General features: G+C 41.2%; 1 non-coding gene across 1 annotated transcript; it reads left to right on the top strand.

The window, feature by feature from the left end:
- Positions 1–673: 673 nt before the first annotated feature.
- Positions 674–747, top strand: TRNAI-GAU. Its single transcript has one exon. It is a non-coding gene; the product is annotated as a tRNA-Ile (tRNA).
- Positions 748–5,918: the final 5,171 nt, after the last annotated feature.

Here is a 5,918-nt window from a genome sequence, read left to right as displayed (position 1 = left end):
CGATCGTAGACCGACGCTGATGCGTGAAAGAGACGGGGCATCTTGTGTGAACTGCCGGCCTCCACATGAACCGCCCGATGTGGACCGTGGTGTCTTTCAAGAACGTTGTAAAGAAGAGTTGGAGACTGCAAATGTTATCATCAAGTGGTAAGAAGTACTCCCTCCGTAAAGAAATACTCCAAGAGCAGCAGATCCAATTGTGTAAAGAAATACTCCAAGAGCTCTTATATTTCTTTACAGAGAGGGGGTATATCTTTCAAGAGCAGCAGATCCAATTGTGTAGTGCCGGTTTCAGCTGTTCTCTGCAAATATTATCATCAGATATAAACTACTGAAGGATTGTCAGATGATCTGTGACGCGGAAAGAACTGTCAAGTAATGTGTATAAGCCGACGAGTGTGAGACTGAGTATTAAGATAGATAGATGTGGGCGGATGTGCCCACTAAACAAGACTGACGCAACCATCATGAGTTTCTGAGAAAATCCAACACAATCAGTGTTGCTTACCATGCTTACCACTGAACTGCAATTCTTTATTGAATTCAAAACACCTCTCCAGCTTATTAACCCTGGCCGCAGTGTAAGCGAGGAGCCTAACTCTCATGGGTCTTGATTTCTTGGTTCTTCTGTATTTTCAATTATTTTAATAAAGAAATATTAACTAAATAATTAGGTCCTGTAGCTCAGTTGGTTAGAGTGTTGTTCTGATATACCAAAGGTCATGGGTTCAAGCCCCATCGGGACCAATTCCTTTTTTAATTGTGATTACTCTCTTTTTCCTCTGTATATGCGTTATTGTTTTTCTAGTAAATTGACAAAATAAAAATAGCTTATTAGGTCTTGTATCTTGCAATCACGATTACTCTTTTTTGTACTGATATACTAACTAGCCCCTAATGTTTTCTACTCCCTCTGTCCCATAATGTAAGACGTTTTTTAACATTAAAAATAAAGATAACTTACTCCCTCCAATTCATATTAATTGTTGTGGATTTAGTATATAATATGATCATAGGGAGTATTAGATCCGGTACCACTGGCCCTGCCGGACGATTGTTTAATTAATGTAGGGTTTTTCATGGATTTGATTAATTTAGCTATGACTACGTTTTCTTTAGTATATTCTCCACCCCCTCACTGTTTTCTTGTAGTGAGTTTCAGAAAATAAAAATAGCTTACTACAGCCAGATTCTATCTAATCTCTCAACCTCTAAAAAGTTGTCAAAATAGAGAAATGCGGACACTAAGAGCATCTTCAACCGGACTAGGTCAATTGAGATGTCAGCGAAACCCCATTTGTCTGCGCACGCAAAGTTCACCCCCATTCCTCTCCAAATTGTCCGGAAAAATGCATATAATTGATAGGTAAAGGGTGTATTATCTAGAGTTGTTCTTAGATTGATTTGCCTCAAAAGCTAGCGGCTTCAAGTCCATCAAGCAGCCAGACAGCCGGTCCCCCCAAAAAAACTAGCCAGACAGCCCTGCCCAATGCTACATCACAAGGCCAATTATTGAGGTGATCAAGACCATGCATGAAACAATTCCGTGTGTATCGACCAAAGTTACCAATGGGTCAAACCAAACAATTAAGAAGATGTGAAGCATGATCCACGCAGTCCATAGACTAGGCTCAAAATGAAAATAAACACAGTAAACTAACCTGTTACAGTCCCCAATTCTTCTACTTTATGCTTGCTTGCGCAACATCGCGATCGTAGACCGACGCTGATGCGTGAAAGAGACGGGGCATCTTGTGTGAACTGCCGGCCTCCACATGAACCGCCCGATGTGGATCGTCGTCGTTCACTGATGTCTTCTCCCACTCACTCAAGTACTGAAGATGCCTAACAGCAGTCCTCGTCGTTCACAGGTGTCTTCTCAGTTTTCTGATGGCACGGACCAGCCACAATGTCTCGTGGAATCGTAGTGTACATGTGGGATTGCTTTCACTGATGTGAGATTGTACTGCTTGTATTTTTTCCAACCGGGCTCTCACCCCTTTCCATTAATTTTTCAATCAACGGAAATACAGCAGTTTGTAGCCAAATCAGTCTATTGTACTGCTTGTATGTATAGCTTACGAGCTGTCCACGGCTGCCATTGGTTCAACCACGCAAAGCGGCATCCGATGCTCGATCTGGACCGTGTTCTGAAGTTCTCTGGCCGGATTTTGTACAGGAAAAAATTTCCTGTCCTCTGATTTTGTTCGCCAGCAGTTCCATCTTATTTCGGATGGATGCAGAGTAAACAACAGATTTGCCCTAGAAACCCTACACAATCGTCTCCGCAGTGACAAGAAATGAAGGCGAAATTGGTAGATCGCGTCAACAATTTGTTTTATTTTGTCTGGAATCGCGTAAAAATCATGCACTCTCCAGAGCAAATCGACGAGAGAAGTAAATAGATCGGTGATAGAAGCCCTAGTTAGAAGATCCTTCAAGAATGTATTAGGTTACCTCCTGGCGCCGGAGGACGGAGGGAAGGGCGATTGATCGTAGCGCGCGCATTTCCAGCTGCAATGGTTGTAGCGCAACCACGAGCCGGTGCCCGATATCCTAGAACTGCCGTGAGGGGAGTGCGCCGGGAACGCGGCCCAAAGTCGCGCTAGCCCAGTCGAGACCAGCTGAGGGGGTGTTGACTAGAAAAAATCTCTCTTAAAGACTTTTTTACCAAACGGGAGGAATTTTTTAGGGACTAAACTAGGCATTTGAGACTAAATGAAGAAGACTCTCAAGGAGAGTCTTTTTTGGGACTTTTCCAACAATGCTCCTCCATGCATTCAATGGCCCGCCCTCATGGTGTTGTTTGATTGTTATTTTTCTATATACTAGGGGCAACATGGTCATTTAATAACCTCTAGGAAGGGACTAGGGACTTTTTAGTCTCTGAAAACAAACAGGGAAGTACTTTTTAGGGACTAGAGACTTTTTAGTTGGGACTAGAAAAAGTCCTAGGACTTATGAATCAAACAGGGCCTGATTCATGAGTGAAATGACACAGCATTGGACGGGGCGTCGTGCACGGAAATCCCTATTCGCCGCTCGCTGCGGCAAAATGTCGGCCTACCGCACAGGGCAGTGCAGCGAGCGACAAACCTGGGCCGGCCCACTTATACATATTGCGTCCAACCGGTTTTGGGAACCTTCTAGAAGGTTCCCTGAACCGGGTTTTTCCTGTATCGTTTTTATGGTTTTTTTTCGGCTTTTTATTGTTTTTCCATTTATCATTTTTCGTTTTTGTTTTTTTTACTTTTTTTTGTTTCATTTTCTTTTTCAAGTTTATTTTTCTTTCTCATAACTTGTTCGCAATATAACAAAATGTTTACGATTTTATTTTTTATTTCTTTTCCTTTTCTTCTCTTTTTTTAAAAAAATAATTTTTCTTCGTGTTCCCAAAAAATGTTCAGTTTTTGAAAAAATGTTCTCAAAATTCAAAATTTGTCTCGTTACACAAAAAAGTACAAAACTTTCAAAATTCAGAAAATGTGCCAGATTTCAATTTTTTGTTCACATATTAAAAAAATGTTCGCGCTTCCAAATTTGTTTGGGATTTTTAAAAATTGTTCTCCATTTTAAAATATGTTCTCAAAATTCAAAAAATGTTCGTACTTTCAAAAATTGTTCACGCTTCCAAATTTGTTCAGGATTTTTAAAAAATGATCTCTGTTTCAAAATTTGTTCTCAAGATTCAAAAAATGTTTGGGAATTGAAGAGAATGTTCCAGCTTTCCTAATTTGTTCACAAATTCAATAATAGTTCATGTTTTTTAATTTTGTTCACAAATTCAAAAAATGTTCTGGAAGTTTTAAAAAGTAAACATTTTTATTTTTTGTTCACAAATTCAAGAAATGTTCCCCGTTTTCAAATTTGTTCACATCGTCAAAATGTTCCTGTTTTACAAATTTTGTATGAAAATTCAAAAAATGTTTTTATTTTGAAGAAAGTATTCATAATTTCGAAAAATGGACTGTAGTTTTTAGGATTTTTGCGAATTAATGTTTAACATTAGTCTTTCTCGTATACGTCTTTAACTGTCCAGCTGCTAATTGAACATGAGGTGGTGTTCGACGCGGTGGTTTGCACGGCAGGCCAATTGGTGCGAAGTCGCGTGTTCGAGTTACAGCGCTAGCGCGAGTTTCTTTTTTGCGATTTTTTCATCTCGGGAACGTGCCGTCGTGTGCCACTGTAAATGGGCCGGCCCACGCTAGCTGCTCCTGTGCGAAGCGCCGGCACTTTGCCGCAGCGAGCGGCCTATAGGAGCTCCCGTCGTGCACCTGGCCCCTCAGGGCAACTCTAACGCTACGATAAAAGAATGATAAAAAAACTCCAACCTGCCAACGCATTTCGCACGCGTAACGAACAAAGATAGCGGCCCAATTTGCCGATACAAACGGACGCGCATTTGTTTTTTGTCAATCACGACTATGTTTCGCCTTTAACGAGTCTGGCTTCGGACTCGCTGAAGGGCGAGCGGGCCAGGCCGGCCCACGGGCACGGGAGCCCACAGCCTCTTTTCCCTGTTTTTTCTACGTTTTCTGTTTTTTGTTTTACTTTATTTTTGTACTTTTATTTATACTTTATTTTTTTAAAATATATATATTACAAAAACACTTTTCGGAAAATATTTGAAAAAATGGTGATTATATATGTTGAACAAGTATTCGAACTACAGGAGTTTCAGCTACCAAGGCCAAGAGAACTACAAGAATGAAGGAAATATGCCATAAAGGCAATAATAAAGTTATTATTTATTTCCTTATATCATGATAAATGTTTATTATTCATGCTAGAATTGTATTAACCGGAAACTTAGTACATGTGTGAATAAATAGACAAACAGAGTGTCACTAGTTTGCCTCTACTTGACTAGCTTGCTGAATCAATGATGGTTATGTTTCCTAACCATAGACGTGAGTTGTCATTTGATTAACGGGATCACATCATTAGAGAATGATGTCATTGATTTGACCCATCCGTTAGCTTAGCACGATGATCGTTTAGTTTGTTGCTATTGCTTTCTCCATAACTATACATGTTCCTATGACTATGAGATCATGCAACTCCCGAATACCGGAGGAACACTTTGTGTGCCACCAAACGTCACAACATAACTGGGTGATTATAAAGGTGCTCTATAGGTGTCTCCGATGGTGTTTGTTGAGTTGGCATGGATCAAGATTAAGATTTGTCACTCCGATTGTCGGAGAGGTATCTCTGGGCCCTCTCGGTAATGTACATCACTATAAGCCTTGCAAACAATGTAGCTAATGAGTTAGTTACAGGATGTAGCATTACGAAACGAGTAAAGAGACTTGCCGGTAACGAGATTGAACTAGGTATTGAGATACCGACGATCAAATCTCGGGCAAGTAACATATCGATGACAAAGGAACAATGTATGTTGTTATGCGGTTTGACCGATAAAGATCTTCGTAGAATATGTAGAAACCAATATAAGCATCCAGGTTCCGCTATTGGTTATTCACCGGAAGTGAGTCTCGGTCATGTCTACATAGTTCTCGAACCCGTAGGGTCCGCACGCTTAACGTTCGGTGACGATCGGTATTACAAGTTTATGTGTTTTGATGTACCGAAGGTAGTTCAGAGTCCCGGATTTGATCACGGACATGATGAGGAGTCTCGAAATGGTCGAGACATAAAGATTGATATATTGGACGGCTATGTTGGACATTGGAAGGGTTCCGAGTGAAGTTTGGGCATATACCGGAGTACCGAGGGGTTACCGGAACCCCCCGTGGAGTTTAATGGGCCTTATGGGCTTTAGTGGAAAGAGGGGAGGGGCTGCCAGGGCAGGCCGCGCCCCTCCCCCTCTGGTCTGAATTGGACTAGGAAGGGGGCGCCTTTCCTTCTCCCTCTTTTCTCCTTCCTTCTCCTACTCCTACTACTTGGAAAGGGGG

The sequence above is a fragment of the Triticum urartu genome, chromosome 2 (assembly GCF_003073215.2).
Source record: "Triticum urartu cultivar G1812 chromosome 2, Tu2.1, whole genome shotgun sequence".
Taxonomy (NCBI): Eukaryota; Viridiplantae; Streptophyta; class Magnoliopsida; order Poales; family Poaceae; genus Triticum; species Triticum urartu.
Note: the sequence above shows the minus strand (reverse complement) of the source record. Positions and strands in the feature narration are given on the sequence as shown.